Source organism: Giraffa tippelskirchi, chromosome 2 (genome assembly GCF_054371585.1).
Source record: "Giraffa tippelskirchi isolate mGirTip1 chromosome 2, T2T-mGirTip1v1.2.pri, whole genome shotgun sequence".
Lineage (NCBI taxonomy): Eukaryota > Metazoa > Chordata > Mammalia > Artiodactyla > Giraffidae > Giraffa > Giraffa tippelskirchi.
The window spans coordinates 222,597,311-222,617,825 of NC_137276.1; the positions used below are offsets into that span (position 1 = coordinate 222,597,311).

Below are 20,515 nucleotides of genomic sequence, written 5' to 3' on the forward strand. Positions count from 1 at the left end.
CTATTTTATCTCCATGGAGCATTGAATGTGGTTCGGCTGTGTGTGTTCAGTAAACTGTCAGATGCTGCGTTGGTGGTATAATGTGGATTCATTTTAATTCTGTGCTTTGGAAATTGGGAATTTTCGAAAGAGTGAAAGAGAAAACAGTGTTTGCTGCACTCTTAAGTTACTTGAAATGTGTACCAAATTAAAACTCTAGATCATTGAGAATTCTGCTTTCTCTTTCCATCATGGGTGTTGAGGATTGAGGAAGCAGCTGGATTTAAATCATTCCTTTAGTTCATCTCCTAAGATAGAAAGAAAATTTGCCTTGTGACTTCTTTGTCCTTGTAATTGACTTAGGATTAGGTTGGGCAAAGTATAATTTGGATTGTCTAGCTACTATTCTCCTTTAATATGATCACTCCTCTAGAACCGATCCTTTGTGTTATTGAGGAACAGGGCCAGTTTAGAGAATATTAGTAGCAGCATAAAAATTGTCCCCAAGCAAATATAAGGAACAAAGACAGAACGGCTGCCAGGATCTTGGTTGTTAATGACTGTCCTAGAAGCACAGCGAGCATGCCATGGAGTCAGCGGGCTGCTGGCTCCTTTCTCAGTCCTGACACCGTTTAGAGAATGTTACCTCCGTGCAGCTGAAGCTCTGTGCAAGTCATGTCCTTTTAAAAAATAAACACAGGTCATTTTCTTAATGGCTTAGGAAACTTAGTAATCAAAGGATATTTTTGTGAGGAAATAACTGTCCCCCAGGTACTATCTGGTAAAGTCATTTTCACTTTGTCATTTCTTAGATTGGATCTTAGTCATCGTGGTCAGCTGCACTCCATTTCCCCATCCCCCGTTAACGTCAAATTACATTAAAAAGCGTTTTATGTGGTGGAGTTATTTTTTCCTTTCGTTTGTAGCCTGGGCATTGGCAGTATCCCACCCCTAGGGTTATAGACTAACCGTGGTGGTATGCGTATAGGGAATGTCTTGCCTTCTCCTCCTGCCTCCCTCTTCCCCAACACACACACTGATCTCTCTTTTTACTGACTGGTCAGCCTCTAGGATTCCCAAGGGAGATGTTTTTGCCTAGGGAGGTGACCTCCTAGGACCTTGTTGGAATGGTACAACCCATCCACTTCACTTCCTACTTGCTGCTATCTTCATATCCTTAATACCTTACTCTCCTCTAAAGTGTGCCAACATCTTTTGGAAGTCAGTTAAATCAGTGAGGAGACATACTTGTCCTTCAGAAAGCTTGCTATAAAATAGACAGCTATAAAAGATTTTTTAGTCTTTCAGTGAATTTATTAGGTTTCAGTGATTAGGTTGTCCTTTTGGAGTAAGTGGGATTTGGTAAGATCAGTAATTTCATTACTGTGTATTTTGCACTGAACTGTTTTATAAACCGTGGTTATCAGATCTTGGCCCAAGACACTTTTCATTTTCAAAGTATCTTGTTGTTCAATCTCTCTGTCATGTCCAACTCTTTGCAACTCCATGGACTACAGCTCGTCAGGCTTCCCTATCCTTCACCATCTCCTGGAGCTTGCTTAAACTCATGTCCATTGAATTGGTGATGCCATCCAGCCATCTCATCATCTGTTGTCCCCTTCTCCTCTTGCCTTCAATCTTGCCCAGCATCAGGGTCTTTTCCAATGAGTTGGCTCTTTGCATCAGGGCAAAGTATTGGAACTTCAGCTTCAGTATCAGTCCCTCCAATGAATATTCAGGATTGGTTTCCTTTAGGATTGAGTGGTTTGATCTCCTTGCAGTCCAAGGGAGTCTCAAGAGTCTTCTTCAACACCGCAGTTCAAAAGCATCAGTTCTTCAGCACTCAGCCTTCTTTACGGTCCAGCTCTCACATCCATACATGACTACTGGAAAAGTATCTAGTGTCTATTTACTGTTTTTCTGAGGAGTGTTCCCAGCATGGCCCAGGACTCTCCTCTAGATAGGATTTATTACTAAAATTAGAAGGGGAAGTAAGAAAAAAGCCATTGCCTTTTTAATCAGTTTTTTCACACTCAGAAGTGACTTTTGAAGTAGAAAAGCATTTTTGCTCAGCTGAGTAGAGTTCTTTGCTTGCATCCCTTCATTCCTATTTGTCATACCAAAGGAAGTGCTGGGTAGGGCTGAATCTGGAACTGGCACCAACTTTGCCTGCTTCGTTGTCTCTTGGACTGTTGCAAGTACAGTTTAAGCTCTAAATATATTTCTTTGGTTTTTGTGTGTGTGTGTCTGTGCGCTTGGCCTTTGAGGTATGCCTGTTGTCACTGGTCAGGTTCGTTGCCAGCTCCAGGCCCCAGGAGGGCTGAGACACCTTTTCCTCTCTGGAGCAGATTGGCAGCAGTGCTGACCAGTGGCAGAGTCGCCCAGATACTGGCACGCCTTCCCGCCATTGGTTCTCAGATACCAGTGTGGAAACGACCTCACCTCTCCTGTTGAGATAGCTTTGATCAGCCCACTGATCCCTGGAGAGTAAAGAAGAATTGTGTCTTCAAGTTTCAAGCACTTTGCTCTCTTATCTTCCCGTGCATCTGTTCTTCTCCCCAGCTTAACACATGCAAACACATACTCTGGTGTGTGTAGATAGTAGGGTTGCCACACTCATTTCAGCATTCGGGATATGCCTGTTTGTTAGGTATTGGATTTTCATTTCATTTATGAAACAAATATTTGTGCTTTATACGCCAGGAACTTTTCTAGATATTGGCAGTGTTTTCAGAGATTATAATCTGCCGGGTAAACCATTACTGTAGCGTGTGTTCATTGCCAAAATAGCAACGTGTCAAATGTGCCTTGAAACTGTAGGATAGGAGAAGCTTAAGTTTTGGCAAATTAAAAGAGCCTAGGAATATCAATGATAAGTGCATAGTTTAGTGGAGGAAACAGCTTGTTTTGACAGCTCTTTAGAGAAGCTTATCAGTGAAGAGTAGAGAAGAGAGATAGGTTTTAGTAGGGGGAGGTTGGGTCAAAAAGATTGTGTGTCTGTGTATGTATGTTTTTAAAAGTAAGGTCAGTGAGAAAAAGTTGAAAATGCAGGATACGTGTTTATTTTGCCCACGGCTAGTTCCTCTTATGGTGGCAAGGTGACTGCCACAAGTTCAAGTGTACAAGTAAATATAACTAAGTTTCTTGGAAGAAGATTTTTTTTTCTTTTTCTGTGATGTCTATCAGTGATAAAAGCCTTTCCCGAAGACCTCATAGTAGACGCCACCCCAGCCTCTCCTCTGTTGAGTCAGCATTGCGTAAGTTTATGTTTAAACCAGTCAGTGTCAAGGGAAGTGGGACCACAGTGACTGGCTTAAATGGATTGTGATTCATCTTAGGTTGGGACTAGGGTTTGCTACCCCCAGAAACTCATGGTCTCAGGTGGAGTAGACTTTTAGGCACAATCAGGATTTGGTTAGAAGATGAGGGCAAATGATACAGGATGGCCCGCAGCGTCGTCCTTGCCTACTACTTATACCAACACTACATGCAGACAGGTACTTTTTTTTTTTTTTTTAATGGAGTATATTTCTGCTGGACAACAAAGTGAATCAGCTATATGTACACATATATCCTTTACCTCTTAAGCCTCCCCCCTCCCCCAGATCCCACCAGTCTACCCCCTAGGTCATCACAGAGCACCAAGCTGAGCTCCCTGTGTTGCTCAGCAGCTTCCCACTAGCTATCTCTTTTACACATGGTAGCATACAGATGTCATTGCTGCTCTACAGACACGAAATGTAGTTGTCTTTGGATTTGGGGTTTTAGGTGATTTTTTTCCCCTCTTATTTCCTACTGTGATCAAGTATTATTTTTACAATCAGATCACATAAATGTTTTATTTTAACGTGATTTAAAAGTTGTGAAAATTTGCCCATTCAACCCCAAAAATTACGTGTAGAAGTAACACATTTCTTTCAGTCCTCTGAACAGTTCTGCAGTTCTCTGTGATCCTCCTCCTACTTGCAGGGAAAGGAGAATATATACCTGTATCTTGTAGCTTCTGACTGTATCTAACCCAAGAGGAACCACTCTCTCTCGGCCTCTGTAGGGCATGCCCGCCTGTGATGTCTGTGGCTGTCAGGAGTCGGTGAGGCTAGTCCAGCTTGAGCAGTTGGTTGATTGCCTGGATTGGCCAGGATCCTTGGGAACCCACCACGTTCTTGAATCTGGGATACAAACAGATCCATCAGTCCCTCTTTACACACTCATTTTTCTAGGAGGGAAAGCTGTCCTGTGGTTAGCTTATTTGCCATACCTTTCAGACTTCAAGAATAATTCCACTTCAGTTTTACAGTGTTTCTGTCACACTTCTAAACTGTTCACAGCACTTTGATAAGTTCAGAGGGCTTTGTTTCATTCTTGTTCCTTCTCAATCCCAGTTTGTGGTGCTTTGTATGGTGTGGGAGGTCTTCTCTGGTGGCTCAGATGGTAAAGAATCCACCTGCAATTCGGGAGACCTGGGTTCGATCCCTGGGTCGGGAAGATGCCCTGGAGGAGGGCATGGCAACCCACTCCAGTATTCTTGCCCAGGGAATCCCCATGGACAGAGGAGGCTGATGGGCTACAGTCCATGGGGTCGCAAAGAGTCAGACACGGCTGAGTGACTAAACACAGAGGACAGCACAGCCTTCCCATAGGAAGGGCGAACAAATGACATAAGAAACACTTAGTGTTGTAAATTCATCAAATAGAGAGTAACTGCTCATAAGTGTTTTTTTTTTTTTTCTAATCGAGAAAAATGAATAGCTGTGATAGATGGTTAGGGGAGGCTTCTGAAATGGTATTACTTTTTTGGGTAGAATTTATTTTTATTTATTTATTTATTTTTTATTTTTTTAATAAATTTATTTATTTTAGTTGGGCGCTCATTACTTTACAATATTGTAATAGTTTTTGCCATACATTGACATGAATCAGCCATAGGTTTACATGTGTTCCCCTTCCTGGACCCCCCACCCACCTCCCTCCCCATCCCATCCCTCTGGGTCATCCCATTGCCCCGGCCCTGAGCCCTTGTCTCATGCATCGAACATGGAATGGTGTTCTGTTTCACATATGATAATATACATGTTTCAATGCTATTCTCCCAGAACGTCCCACCCTCACCTTCTCCCTCAGAGTCCATAAAATTGTTCCATGCATCTGTGTCTCTTATTCTGTCTCGCATATAGGGTTATCGTTACCATCTTTCAAATTTGGGTAGAATTTAGAAAGACTACTGCCAAAACACTTTCCATCTCAGATGAAAAACAATAGTATTTGCCTAGTCATTTGTTCCTCAAATAATATTTGAACTGAGGAATATTTCACCTTTTTTAAAAATAGGCCTCAAATTAATATTACTTAGCTAACTAAATCTCGGGATTATATGTTGGAAAGTAGCTCTTTGAAGGCTAGATGGAAAGTCTACAGCTCGATATTTTCCATTTTAGAGATGGTAATTTTGAATTCCAAGTTAACATCAGTAATGAGAAACAGATTTAAAAATTTGAGTTTTAGCTATGTTTATTGAGATACCTAGCACTGTGCTGCCTACCAGGGATTAGTGGATTAGGTTATCTTTAAATAAAGTGTTTCAATTTAGTACCTCTACTAAAATTAGAAAGTTTCATATCTGTGATTCATATTATAATTGCTCTACTGCAGCTGCAGTGGTGGTGGTTGGTGGTGTTAGTTGCTAAGTTGTGTCCGACCCTTGTGACCCTGTGGACTGTAGCCCACCAGGCTCCTCTGTCCATGGAGTTTTCCAAGCAAGAGTGGGTAGCCATTCCCTTCTCCAAAGGATCTTCCCTACCCATTGATTGAACCTGGGTCTCCTGCGTTGCTGGCAGATTCTTTATCGACTGAGCCACCAGGGAAGGCCTACTATAACTGCTGCCTTATTTAATCAACATTGTTACTTAATGTTTTTTCCTCTTAATCCTTTTTTTTTTGACTCATATTTATTAGGAGTTGGGATGAGAAGGTGTTTCCGGAGTGGTTGGGAATTTCAAGGGCCCCTTTTCCGTGGTTTGCCTGTGTTTTCAGTTACTTTGCATACTATATTTGTCAAGTCTTAGACCTACAGAAGGTCATTCTGACCGAGGGCTAGTTTTAAGGCTTTCACTTCCTCTAGGCAATCAGAAATAAATAATGTAAATCACGGCTATGATTTTTACAGCTTGGAAACAAATGGCGTGAATATTTCATTATGAATGTAGGACAGGAACACGAATTATTCTGTATTGAAAGTAACTTTCGGTGAAATACCTCCAGCACTGTGTCCTTCTTTTAAATTTCTACGGAAATTTCATTGGGTATAACTTCAGACTTTGGTTTAAGTTCAGCTTAGTTTAGTGTCAGATTCTTTTTAATGATCTATGAGATTGTTTATGTAATTCAAGAAGTGTCGATCAGAAATTAACAAACCAAATATTGTGCAATAAGGGGAAATGTCTATCCCCCAAATGTCCTTTTAATGTTGGTCTAACGTTCTCATCGCACGCAGAGGACACCCGAGGCGTTCCCCTCTATCCCGTGGTTTCTCCCTCCTCACTTTTATCCCTGTCCTCAGCAGGGCATCACTATTTAGATCATGTAACATGAATTGAAGTGTAATATTTCAATTACATCGAAGAAGACCTTTTTAACCTTAAGATACTACCCTCTCGGGACTTCAGTTTCCTCATCTGTAACAGAAGTGTGTTGTATTGGATGAATGTCATCTTTTAGTTGGGAATTCTTTGGGTCTATGAGACGATCCATCCTCTTGAGCAGACTTGTGTAATCTTAATACTTTCTTTTTATCTTGTTGAGATCATTACTAGGCTTACTCATACTTTCATTCTTAGAGGTTCCGGAATCTCTGTATTTTGTAGCTTAACTTTTTGGGTTTGTAGAACCTTGGAAAAGGTAGTTTTCGTTTGGTCACTTGCATAAAGTTGGAATTAATAACGGTAAGTCTTATGCCAGGCACTGTGCTATTAAATGCAGCCAACCATTCAGTCCTTGACGTAATTGTTGATGTTGTTTTCCTTATGGGGAACCTGTAGGGTGAGGTTAGTGATCTTAGAGATAACACTGTTGGAAGTATCTGCATTACCTTAATTATATCCCAGTACTTGTTCTTTCCAGTGTCATGCTGCTGGTGGTGCTAAAATTGGTTTTCTTTTTCCTGTCATAATTCTTTGTGTCTGGTGTGTAGCTCTTTATCTTTTTCAAAGGCCTTTGGGACACACGTAGGGCAAGGGCTCCCTGCTTAAGTCGCAAGGATGCGCATTTGCCTGTGTTCACAGAGCCAGACTGGACTTGATGGATCTTTTTTTATTTTCCTGTAACAAGGTCTTCTTTTCCCACATCAAAGCATCTTTTAAAATTTCTATGAAATTTAATTCTTTTGTAATTACTGTGAAGATATCAGTGGAGCCTGATTTAAAACAGTGTTTTAGGGTTGCCCATGAATTTTCCAGGCAGTGATAAATCAATATCTACTGATGACTGGAGAAAATATCCATTATAAAGGGGGAAAAAAGTAATTGGCATTCCTTGGGAGCCCTAAAGACAACCAAAATGGAACTGCATTTTTTTCTGAAGGCACATATTTTTGTTTATAGTTTGTGTCTGTTTGAACATTTTTCTAATTATAGAGTAGTATGTGTTTATGGTTAAGAATTTGAAGGTAGAAACAAGCAAAAATTACCTAAATGTAACCATTGTCAATATTTTGATATATATCCTAGCTGGAGTTCGAGGAACCAAGGTTTTTGAACATGTTCAATGTGAGATGTCTTCTTGACATAGAGGTAGTAATTTGAGTATGCAGTTGGTTACATGAGTACAAAGTTCGAGAATAGGCGAGATTAGACCAAGTGTAAATATGAGAGTATACAGCAAGCCCGTCAGTGATTGTGTCCGCGCTGTGGGTCTGGATGAGTTCTCGTAGGGAGTGTTACAAAGAGAAGGAGAGATGGGAGCCAGGCCCTGGTTCTCCAGCATTTAGAGCTCTGGAGGAGAAGGGGCAATCCACCAGGTTGACAAGGGGCTGCTTGTGAGGCGGTAAATCAGGCAGCTATGGTATCCAGGAAGCCAAGTGAAGAAAGGATTTCAGGGAGGCAATGATCAGCCTGGTCAGTGTTGCTATGATGCTATCTGAGAAGACTCAAAATTTCCCATTTGGTGATGTGAAGGCCACTGATCCTCACAGAGTAATTCCCAGGGAGTGGAGGGGAGAAGGCTTGATTTTAGTGAGCTCAAATGAAGAGAGAGGGGGAAGAGTTGGGGGAGAGGGAAGTGGAGACAGTGTGAATATAAATAGTTCTTTTTCTTTTTTTGAGGAGTTTTACCATAAAGGAGCTGCTCCCCAGGTGGTGCAGTGGTAAAGACTCCATCTCTAATGCAGGAGATGCAAGAGACGCAGGTTTGACCCCTGGGTTGGGAAGATCCCTTGGAGAAATAAACGACAACCTCCTCCAATATGCTTGCCAGAGAAATCCCATAGACACAGCCTGGGGTGCTCTAGTCCATGGAGTTGCAAAGAGTCGGACATGACCAGCAACGCTATAAAGGAGAGCAGTAAATTTTACTGTGGTTCGAAGGATGTGTGGAGGGTCAAGAAATTTTAAGAGCCATTGCAGTATTTTTGTATGACAACGGGAATGTTGTGTATTCCTCTTTTTCTCATAATTTTCCTTGGTGAGACTGCAGAAGCTTGTCAATTTTATTGGTCTCCTTAAAGAATCGGCTCGTGGTTTAAGTCGTCAGTGTTATCAAAAGCAGCTGTCGAATTCTATAATATGAGTGGTTTTCTTGACAGAAATACAACAGATTTCAGAGAATCAATGCTCTCAGTTCAGGCGCTCAGTTTGTGTCCGGCTCTTCGTGACCCCATGGACTGCAGCATGCCAGGCTTCCCTGTCTATGACCAACTCCTGGAGCTTGCTCAAACTCAAGTCCGTCGAGTCGGTGATGCCATCCAACCATCTCATCCTGTGTCATCCCCTTGTCCTCCTGCCTTCAATTTTTCCCAACCTCAGGGTCTCTTCCAATGAGTCAGGCAGTTTAACAGCTTGTTTCCCTAAAGGATACCCTTAAATTTTTAAAGAATCTATTTGAATTGATATCTTTGTCAATATGGAATATTAAACAGTATGTATAACATTGTTCCCAAACAAGAAGAAATCTTACTATATTTTTCTTCCCTGCCTATCTCCTAGTTTTGTCAAAGTAATCTGAGATTTTGGTTAAAGATAGATTCTTCTGTTTATCAAATTCCTTTTCTATTTGAGGAATCTTTAAAAAGTTGCAAGAAAGACTCACAGCCAAGTTATCAGCAGTTTAGACTTTAACTGAGTTTCACTGTTTTTTGTTTTTAATTTTATCGTCTGTTTAAACATCTTTTAGGTTTATGTTTTTATGAAGTATTACATGTTTTTGATTTAAAAACAATAGATTTATCGTAAAGCAGTCTCATCTATCACACACCTAGTTTGGCTTCAGAGATAACATTCATCTTTATCCGTTTCTTCTGTTTAATGTTTTTGGTGGTTACCTCTGTCTCTCTAGTTTGTTTATGCCTCAATATATTTATGAACCTAAGATGTTATCTGTTTGCAGCTAACAGTATCCAAGGCAGTATCTTTTGACTCATGTAAGTCATAAAGAAATACTGCTTTTCCTTTGGGTTCTGTCTGATTCTATCTCTCACCCTGTCTCCTTTATTTGTCAAGGTTAATAATTACATTTCATTTAATAACCATAATTAAGTCTCCCATTATTTGTTCTGAAAAATGAAAACCAGTTAGCAGTGTTCATGTTATTATACCTATGTCAATATTGAGCACTGGAAAGCTAAGTAACATTCTGTTACACTTCTCTCCTTACAGTTTCAAGGTCACCCAGTGCCACTCAAAAACATTTATTTTTTTATTGAAATATAGTTGATTTACAATGGTGTGTTAGTTTCAAGTGTATAGCAAAGTGATTCAGATACATACACACACACACATATTCAGATTCTTTTTTTTTTTTTTATAGATTATTTGAGAATACTGAGTATAGTACCCTGTGCTATATAGTACATCCTGGTTGGTTTTCTGTGTAGTAATGTGTATATATGTTAATGCAAAACTCCTAATTTATCCCTCCCCCTGCCCCTCCTTTCCCCTTTTGTAAGCATAAGTTTGTTTTCTATGTCTGTGGGTCTATTTCTATTTTATATGTAAATTTATTTGTATCTTTTCTTTAAGATTCTACATATAAGTGATATCATATGATATTTGTCTGGCTTACTTAGTATGATACTATTTAGGTTCATACTTGTTGCAAATGGTATTATTTCATTCTTTTTTTTTTAAGGCTGAGTAATATTCCATTGTGTGTACACACACACACACACACACACACACACACACACACACACCACATCTTTATCCGTTTATCTGTCAATGGATATTTAGATTGCTTCAGTGTCTTGGTTATTGAAAGCAGTGCTGCAGTGAACATTGGAGTGCATATATCTTTTCAAATTACGGTTTTCTCTAGGAACAAGATTGTAGCATCGTATGGTAGCTCTGTTTTTAGTTTTTTAAGGAACCTCCATAGTGTTCTTCCCAGTGACAATATGAATTTACATTCCCACCAGCACTGAAGGAGGGTCCCTTTTTCTCCACACTCTCTTCAGCATTTATTATTTGTAGATTTTTTTGATGATGGCCCTTCTGACTAGTGTGAGGTGATACCCATTATAGTTTTGATTTGCATTTCTCTAATTATTTGTGATGTTGAGCATCTTTTCATGTGCCTCTTGGCCATCTGTATGTCTTCTTTGGAGAAATGTATGTTAGGTCTTCTGCCTGTTTTTTTGATTGGGTTGTTTGTGTTTTTGAAATTAAGCTGTATGAACTGTTTGTGTGTTTTGGAGACTAATCCCTTGTTGGTCGCATCATTTGCAATATTTTTTCCCATTCGTAGGTTGTCTTTTCGTTTTGTTTAATGTTTCCTTTGCAGTGCAAAAGCTTTTAACTTTCATTAGGTCCTATTTGTTTTTGTTTTATTTCCATTACTCTGGGAGATGAATTCAAAAAGATATGCTCTGATTTTTGTCAAAGAGTGTTCTGCTTGTGTTTTCCTCTAGGAGTTTTATGGTATCCATTCTTACATTTAGGTCTTTAATCCATTTGCATTTATTTTTGTGTATGGTGTTAGAGAATGTTCTGAGTTAATTCTTTTACATTTAGCTGTCCAGCTTTCCTAGTACCACTTAAGAGATCTTTCTTCTCTATTGTATATATTGTATTAATTTTGTCTGCTTTGTCATGGATTTTTCATAGATAGAACATAGGTGCATGGATTTACTTTCGTGTTTTCTTTCCTATTCCATTGATCTATATTTCTGTTTTTGTGCCTGTACTGTACTGAATTGACTACTGTAGCTTTGTAGTATAGTCTGAAGTCCTGGAGCCTGATTGCTCCAGCTCTGTTTTTCTTTTTCAAGATTGCTTTGGCTATTCAGGGTCTTTTATGTTTTCAAAAACATTTCAAACATCAAATTCAAATAATCGCTAACAATTAAGGAACACTGGTATGTGTCAGGCCCTCTCCTAAGGGCATTAGGTATATTATGTCATTTGATCCTCCCAGCAGAGTCGGACAGGATGAAGCGACTGAACAACAGCAACATCAAGTACTATTCCTGTCCCTTCTCCCCCTCCCTCCAAAAAAAGGAATTGTCAGAGGGACGTAAAGTAATTTGCCCACTGGCAGGGTTGTCCTCCAGTTATAAAATACTGTTCTGTGCTGTCCACCTCTGATGATCTCTAGAGCACAGCAACCATGTTTGCAAGGTTCTGAGCGAGTTAGTCTTGGGTGTGCTCTCTGATGATTAATCTCTGTCCTTCTTTATCTCTAGTCCCTGATTGTGCAGTCTTATTGATGTCTGGGGCAAATACTTAGAAAGAGGTGTAGGAACGCAGGTACCTTTGGAAGAGGCTGAGTGAGTTTGGGAATTTTACTCTTCAGAGTGAACTGTTGGAAGTTTTCACTCTGCTTTTTCTTTTCATTTTCCCTTTGAGGTTCTTTCAAGAGTCCTAAGTTAACTGGGATAGTAACTACTGCACCTCCCTTTCTGCCTGTCAGTGGCCTATCTTAGAAAACCTATAGTTAACATCATATTTCATGAGGAAATGTTGAACACTTTCTTTACAGGGGAATAAGGCAAGGATGCCCTTTCTCACCACTCTCACTACCGAATCATTGCAGTAAGGGGAACAAAAAAGTATAAAGATGGGAAGAAGTAAAACTATCTCTATATGCAGATGACATGATTGTGAACACAGAAAATCCTAAGGAATCTACAAAGAAACAGATCTAGTAAGTGAAGTAAGGTTGTGGAGAATTCAAGGTTAATATTTAAAAACATCAATTTTACGTTTATAGTAGCAGAAGAGAACCAGAAAGTGAAGTTTAACAAACAAGTCCGTTTATAGTAACTATTAAAAAACAACCCAAAGATACTTAAGTTTAACAAAAGATGTACAAGATCTCTTTCCTAAGCAACTTCAAAATAATGCTGAGAGAATTAAGGAAGTCCTAAGTAAATGGGGAGATATGCCATGTTCATGCCTCAGAAGACTCAGTTTGTTAGATGTCAGTTCTCCCAAAATTGCTGTATAGCTTCACTGCTATCTTAATCAAAATTCTGCTGGCCCTTTCAACTCGAGAAAACAGTCCAGTTAAAAATGGACAGAATAATTGAATAGACATTTCCCAAAAGAAGATACACAGATGGCTAACAAGCATATATAGAGATGCTCAACACTATTAGCCATCAAGAAATGCAAACTAAAACCACAGCGCTGTTGTTCAGTTGCTCAGTCGTGTTCGACTCTTTGCAGCCCCATGGACTGCAGCATGCCAGGCTCCCTGTCCTTCACCATCTCCTACTGTACCACTGTGTATTTGTTAGGATAGCTGAGATGAAAAAGACTGGTATTACCAAGATTGGTGAGAATGTGGAGCACCTGGAGTTACCACACACTGCTGGTAGCAAGAAAATGATACAATTACTTCCCAAAAGTGTTTAGCAGTTTCTAAGAAGTTAAACAGAAACTCACCATATCACTCAGCTTCTCCGCTCCTAGGTATTCAGTTACCCAAGAGAAATGAAGTGTATGTCTGTGAAGATGTTCCCTGAAGCTTTATTACAGCAACCCCCAAACTGGAAACAGTGCATCTTTATTACGGGCTTCCCAGGTGGTGCTAGTGGTAAAGAACTTGCTGGCCAGTGCAGGTAGACTTATGAGGCACAGGTTCAATCCCTGGGTCGAGAAGATCCCCTGGAGGAGAGTACGACAACCCACTGCAGTATTCTTGCTGGAGAGTCCTATGCACAGAGGAGCCTGGCAGGCTACTGTCCGTGGGGTGGCAAAGAGTCAGCCACGACTGAAGTGACTTAGCACACAAGCACACATCTTTGTTACAATAAATAGGGCATCCACAGCTAAATGGATAAACATATGGTGGTATGTACATATAATGGAATACCGTTCAGCAATAAAGAACCCAAACATCAGATGTACGCAACCTGATCGTCATTAAACAGAGTGAAAGAATCCCAAGGCCAAAGTACGTTCTGTTTACATAAATAGAATGTGTTATTCTGTTTACCCAAAAATCATGGAAAATGCACACCAATTGACTGTGACGTAAAAGCAAACCATTGGTTACCTGGAACCAGGGGACAAGGGAAGGAGAGACCTCAAAGAGGCATATGGAATTTTGAGAAGTGATGGAAATTTATCCTGATTGTGGTGGTGGTTTCATTCACACATACAAGTATCAAAACTCATTGAATTCTGTATTTTAAATTTAAAACTCATTGAATTCATTCAATGTAAATCCTGCCTCTAAGTTGATAGTGAGCGACAAGTGCATGATAGAAAATATATAATTAAGTAAATATGCTGTATTGGTATGAGCCAATTCTAGTTGCTAGTTCTTGTTTTCAAAACATAGTCATACTCCATTGAGATATGACAGCCCCATTAAGAATCGAATAGCTGCCACAAATGTTATATAAATCAAAGGCTTCATTGTTTCTTACATTCCTTGTAGTAAGAAGCTATAACAGAAGAATCTGTTACTCTTGTTTTGGTTCTGGAACTTGGATTTCCTATGTTCTTTCTTCCTTTGTCCTTGAGTCTCTAAGGCGTGTCTGACTCTTTGTGACCCCAAGGACTGCAGCATGCCAGGCTCCTCTGTCCTTCACTATCTCCCAGAGTTTGCTCAAATTCATGACTTTGTCAGTGGTGCTATTTAAGCGTCTCATCCTTTGCTGCCCTCTTCTCTTTTTTTCCCTTTCCAGTTAATTGAACATTATGGTTAAATGAGAATTGACCAGAAACTAGTTTTTATTTGAAGTCTTACTGCAGATACCTTTAGGAACTGCCCACATTCCTGTGTAAGTTGATTATAGTGATCATTGTCATATCTTTCACTCCAAGGTATCATTTTCATTTCAAACATTTCCAGGCTATATTCTTCTTAAATGTAGGGACTGCCTTTTTTGTGTGTGTTTTCACGGCACCAGTCTGCTGTATGGCACAAGTAGGCACTTGTAGAAAGAACATTTGTCATCGTTAAGTGAAAGATGAAGGATGTTTGGATGATGGTCCTTCTCTCTTATAAGAGCCCTTGGTGTTAGGTTACTCCCCATGCCCTTCTATACTGAGAATTAAAAAACAACCAAGTTGTGAGACTTTTCACTGAAGTGAATAAAAGTCCAGCTCTTTTGTACACATGGGACTTGATCTTCATTCTGAATTTCTGTTCTGAAGCATAGATATGGTTCCATGATGGAGTATTCACCTCAGGATTTTAAAAGTTTGTATTTTTTTTTTAAGTAAATTACCTTAAAGTTATTAAAATGTGATAAAGCCACAGGAACTTGTTTCATTAAAAAAAAAAAAAGACTTGGAAAGCAAAATACCAAGAGGTAACTGTTAAAATTTAAATTGTGTACTGAGCAGAGCACAGAAGTTATTTCTAAATTGAGATGCAGGAAGCTTTAAAATGCCTGTTCATCCTTTATCAGCATTACTGAATGAATCAGCAGTTTGCTCAGGTCAGTGACCCTTTGTTTTGAATTATAACAGTTGTTTCTGTTTCTAAGATCATAGAAAAATTCAGGTGTAACATAGGAATCTAAATTTGGAGTTAATAAATTCACAGGATTTTAGGCCCGGAAGACTCTGTGGGGATGTTATAGCTTACTGTTTTTGTTTGAAAAATGTCAGAAGGTGACTGAGTGTGCCATTCTTACCTAATTTAGTCATTCCTTAGTTAATGTTACTTGGTAAAAATAGATTACTGACCACCTAGTTTTCAGAATTAGGAAGGTTGAATTTGAATTTCAGAATAACCCTATGTAGTGCTCCAACGCTAGTGAGGCCAGGGTTGGGTAATTGTATTTCTGACTCTGGAAAAGCTATCCAAGGACTTAGCTCTGAGTACTTGGTTCAGCGGCATTGTTCCTCTGTGTGTTGGAGTGGCTGACTTGTGCCACGTCTGGAAGATGAACTTAGATGATCTGCGTTTTGGGTTTATACAAAAAATGTCATTCATTCAGAAGCAGGTACCTGCATTGGGCCAGGTCCTCTGTTACAAGCTTGAGCTATGACAGAGAACAAGTCAGGCGAGGTGTTGACATTTAGGTTGAGACCTAAAAGGCGAGGAGTTGGCCAGCTGAAGAGTAGAAGTCCAGGGGTTGGGGACAGCATGTGCAAAGGTCCTGAGGTTGGAAGGAGCTTGGTGCCTGTGGAGCAAGAAGGAAGGATGGTCAGGCTGGAGAACAGCAAGAGAGGGAGGCAAAAGCTTTGAGGCAAGGCTGAATTAATGGACAACCTGGCCATGCAGGTCTGGAGGACATGCTAAGGGTTTAGAATTGATCATAAGGAATTTGGAAGACATTGTGGGGTTTTCAGCAAGGGAGCTGTAACTTTGATGGAGGGGAATAAATGGGAGGGGGTCATGAGGGGATTGAGGGGACTGAGGCTTTTGTTGTTTTCATTATCATCATCATTAATAGCCGCTAATATTGAAACTTGAACCCTCATCGTCTTCATGTAAACCTCACAACAACCCAGTGAGGTGCTGTTGTTAACCTTGTTTGAAACCAAGACCCAACCCAGCAAGGCTAAGCAGGTTGCCAAGGCCACAGAGCCAGTAAGGGGCAGAGCTGAGATTTGAACCCAGGTGCTGTATGATTCTAGACCCTGTTCTGTTAGCCAGTGGTCTCGTGTTTTCAATGTATGAGGTCATGGTCCATTATTGGTTCTTAAAATTTGACTGGATCACAACTGGATTTTTTTTTTTAATAGAGTAGAAATTAGACTATGTTGCACTAGTAAGGATAAAATATTGCTATGTGAACGTTTGTGTCACTTTTTATTTTACATAATTATATTTGTACATGTGTGAGCTTGTGAGGCCTTGCAAGAGGATAAACAGCATTTGTCTAGGCAAGAGCCAGTGTGGCTTGGGCTGGAGTTGTGGCAGAACAGATGGACACAGGTGGGTCTTAGCTGCAAGGGCCAGGGCTTGGGAGGAGACTGGACCCCAGAGCTGAGTGTGGGAGGCTTCATGGACGAGGCCCAGGTTTCTGGGAGGAGTCAGGTCAGTCCACTTTAAGGGAGACCTGACCCTTTTAAGAGGGATCTTCCCAGGTGGCTGTTTGACTCCCTGATTTTCTAGCTTCTCTCGGCTGCAGCTGTTGGAACTTGGTGTTGGCATACAGCCCAAAGCTGTAAGCTGGCCATGAATTTATGAGGTAGCCTGTCACCCAGAACTGCCTGAACAAGGGGACTGAGCCAAAAATAAACTCTCTCTTGAGGCGAGTAGTGAACAGACTAGTTGGAGTAACATGTAATGGTTGGGTTACACGTGGGCTAACAGCAGCTCTGTGGGAAGCGGGCCTTGCTTGTTTTATGTGAAAGTACCTCTCCATTTATTTATGTGTTCTTCAGTGTCTTTCAGTATAGTTTGTTTTTTAATTGAGGTAAAATTGGTATATAAACATTATATACCAATTATATATATAACCTTCAGGTGTTCACCATTACAATTCCACATCTGTATACATTACAAAGTAATAACCACAGAATGTCTAGTTACCATTCATCACCACCCATACAGTTGACCACTTTCATCTATTTTGCTCATCCTGAACCCTGTTCCCTTCTAGTAAGTAAAAGTGAAAGTGTTAGTTGCTCAGTAGTGTCCGATTCTTTGCGACCCCATGGCCTGCAGCGCGCCAAGCCTCTCTGTCCATGGAATTCTCCAGGTGAGAATACTGGAGTGAGTTGCCATTTCCTTCTCCATAGGATCTTCCTGACCCAGGGATCGAACCCGGGTCTCCTGGATTGCAGGCTGATTGTTTACCATCTGAGCCATCAGGGAAGCCCATTCCCCTCTAGTAACCAGCAGTCTGAAAGTAAAAGTGAAGTCGCTCAGTCGTGTCCAACTCTTTGTGACCCCCATGGACTGTAGCCTACCAGGCGCCTCTGTTTGTGGGATTTTCCAGGCAAGAGTACTGGAGTGGGTTGCCATTTCATTCTCCAGGGGATCTTCCCGACCCAGGGATCAAACCCAGGTCTCCCACATTGTAGGCAGACACTTTACCATCTAAGCCAGTAGTTTCAGCCTGTTGTCTAGTCTCTGTGTATATGGATTTTATTCTGTTTTGTTTGTTTTCTTTAGACTCCATATATGAGTGAGAATCACACAATAGTTTATCTTTCTCCATCTGACTTATTTCACTTAACGTTATACTGTCAAAATGGCAAGATTTCATTTTTTTATGGCTGAGTAGTATAAATGTACATCACATCTTTATCCATTCATCCATTGATGGGCATTTATGTTATTTTCATATCTTGGCTATGATAATATGATAAATAATGCTTCATTGGACATGAAGGTGTGTATGTTTTATAGTTGGTGTTTTCATATTCTTTGGATTAATACCCTGAAGTGGAATGGTTGACTTACACAGTAGTTCTATTCTTCATTTTTTTGAGGAATTTCCCCAGTTTTCCATGGTGGCTTCACAGAATATAAGGGTAGGATTTATGTAGTTGTATATCATCATCAGGGCAGGTGAGAATAGGAAAGAATAAGAAGGCTGGGGCCTTTGCAGGGACACTGCAAGGCACGTGGTCGCTGATGAATCCGGCTTGGCTGGGGAGGTGGACAGTCTTGGATCAAGTGGAGAGCTGTGGTCCTTGCAGCACCACACACACCAGATACATAGTTTCATTGAATGATAATTCCTCCCCACTACGCTTAACAACAGTTCCTTATGTTGATAACTGAAATACCAAGACAAATTGCGAAAGGGAATTTACTACCCTTTCAGTGTGGGCACAACCTGAAAGTCGAGTTAGTCCTCAGACATGGTTTTCGAGTTGCCGTGATTTCATGCGGTATGCTGAATCAATAAATAAATGATAGGTTGTGATCCTTGACCTTGGGAAAAGTTTAACCACATAGTGAGAGATTTTATTTTCATTGACTGTTTCTGAGGAACTTAAGATTTCAGCTATAATGAGCACCTTAAAAATGAACACATAAAAAAAAATTAAAAAAAAAATGAACACATAAGTAGAGTAGAACTCATAGATGCATGTCATGTGTGGTTACTGAGACGTCGTGTCTTTGAGGTGGAATTCACCTATAATTGGGCTTCCCAGGTGGCGCTAGTGGTAAAGAACCCGCCTGCCAATGCAGGAGATGTAAGAGACGCTGGCTTGATCCCTGGGTTGGGAAGATCCCCTGGAGGAAGAAATGGCAACCTACTCCAGTATTCTTGCCTGGAGAGTCCCATGGACAGAGGAGCCTGGCGGGGTACAGTCCCTAGGATTGCAGAGACTGGGACACAACTTTGGGCCTGGTCTGTCGGGATTTAGTAGTTTTTATTTCTCCTTTCATTTTTGTTTGGCATATAGCAACTGTGAAAACAGTAATGTTTATTCAGGCATGGAACATTTGAGGACCTTCATGTTTTGGGACATGAGTAAGATTCAGAAGAAAAACAGGGATCACCCTGTGAGGAGCTTGTGGTCCCTGGATCAGGAAGATCCCTTGGAGCAGGAAATTGCAGCCCACTCCAGTATTCTTGCCTGGGAAATCGCATGGACAGAGGAGCCGGGTGGGCTCCAGTCCATGGGTCAGAGAGTCAGACACAATTTAGCAACTAAACTGTCCTTTTTTGGGGGAGGGGGGGTGCTGGCTCAGTTCAGCTGCTCGGTCGTGTCCGACTCTGCAACCCAATGGACTACAGCCCACCAGTCTCCTTTGTCCATGGAATTCTCCAGGCAGGAATACTGGAGTGGGTTGTCATGCCCTCCTCCAGGGGATCTTCCTGACCCAGAGATCGAACCCAGGTCTCCTGCATTGCAGGCAGATTCTTTACCGACTGAGCCACCAGGGAAGTCCATAGTTGTTTGTATGTATGTGGCTATATATATGATCAAAAAATGTTTGGAGGCTACTCTGTATTAGTATGGGCCCCTCAGGTGGTGCTAGTGGTAAAGAACTTACCTGCCAGTGCAGGAGACTTAAGAGACTTGGGTTCGATCCCTTGGTTGAGAAGATCCCCTGGAAAAGGGCATGGCAACCCACTCCAGTATTCTTGCTTGGAGAATCCCATGGACAGAGGAGTCTGGTGAGTTACAGTCCATAGGGTCGCAAGGAGATAGACATGACTAAAGCAACTTAGCAGGCATGCATGCACATGTGTTAGTGTGTGTTTTTAAAAATACACTTTTTTGATAATCTTCTCTTTTAGCATTTTGAGAAAACCAGTCTTTTCTTTTGTTTTAGTATTTTGAGAAAACCAAGAGTTTCTCTGTGTGGTAAACCATGTTGTTAATGATGGAGTAGTCCTATTTGTTACCTACATTTTGTAGTGTTAAGTAAGACTTGTTATGTAAAAAGATTCGTTATTAAGATCTGGTCTGACAGACCTGAGTCTTTAAATCAAGGAAATCCTCTTCTTCGTGTTGGAGGAACTTTGCCTTTTGTAGAATGTGTCCCTTGTTCTGGAGCACCACACCCTCCTGCCTGCTGTCAAGTGTTGGGAAGTGGGGGCCGCAGAGAATGTGGAGTGCTATGTGCCTGTTCACCGTTTAGCCCAGCCCGAAGTGTGACCTCTGGTGACCTACACGCTCCCATTGATGTCATAAAGCAACAGATTGGGGTGCTACCCAGAAACTTCTCAGCCTTACCTGTTTTCTCATGGGAGCTGTTTTCTCTGTACAAAATGTCTCATTTCAGAGCCATAAAATACTTGCTTCAAAAGGTCTTCCCCCCCTTCACCCCACGAATATGTTTCCTATTATTATAAAAATTGCTTATCAAAAATCTATATTAAGTGAAGTCAAGTGAATAAATGCTTCCAGGCTCTCGGGAGCCTTTTTTCTTTTAAAAGGTTTCTTTTTATTATGTGTAACATAGGCAAAATTGTTTGTCAATACATTTTTAAGGAATTTCACGTGTTCTG

General features: G+C 40.7%; 1 protein-coding gene and 1 long non-coding RNA gene across 6 annotated transcripts in view; one reads left to right on the top strand and one right to left on the bottom strand.

The window, feature by feature from the left end:
* The window catches only part of BACH1 (BTB domain and CNC homolog 1), a 122,245-nt gene that overhangs the window by 42,998 nt on the left and 58,732 nt on the right, over window positions 1–20,515 (top strand). The window lies entirely within an intron of this gene.
* On the bottom strand, window positions 14,635–18,604 carry LOC145532567 (uncharacterized). Its single transcript, XR_014073342.1, has 2 exons — window positions 17,589–18,604; window positions 14,635–17,343 (listed from the first exon to the last, which is right to left on the bottom strand). It is a non-coding gene; the product is annotated as an uncharacterized LOC145532567 (long non-coding RNA).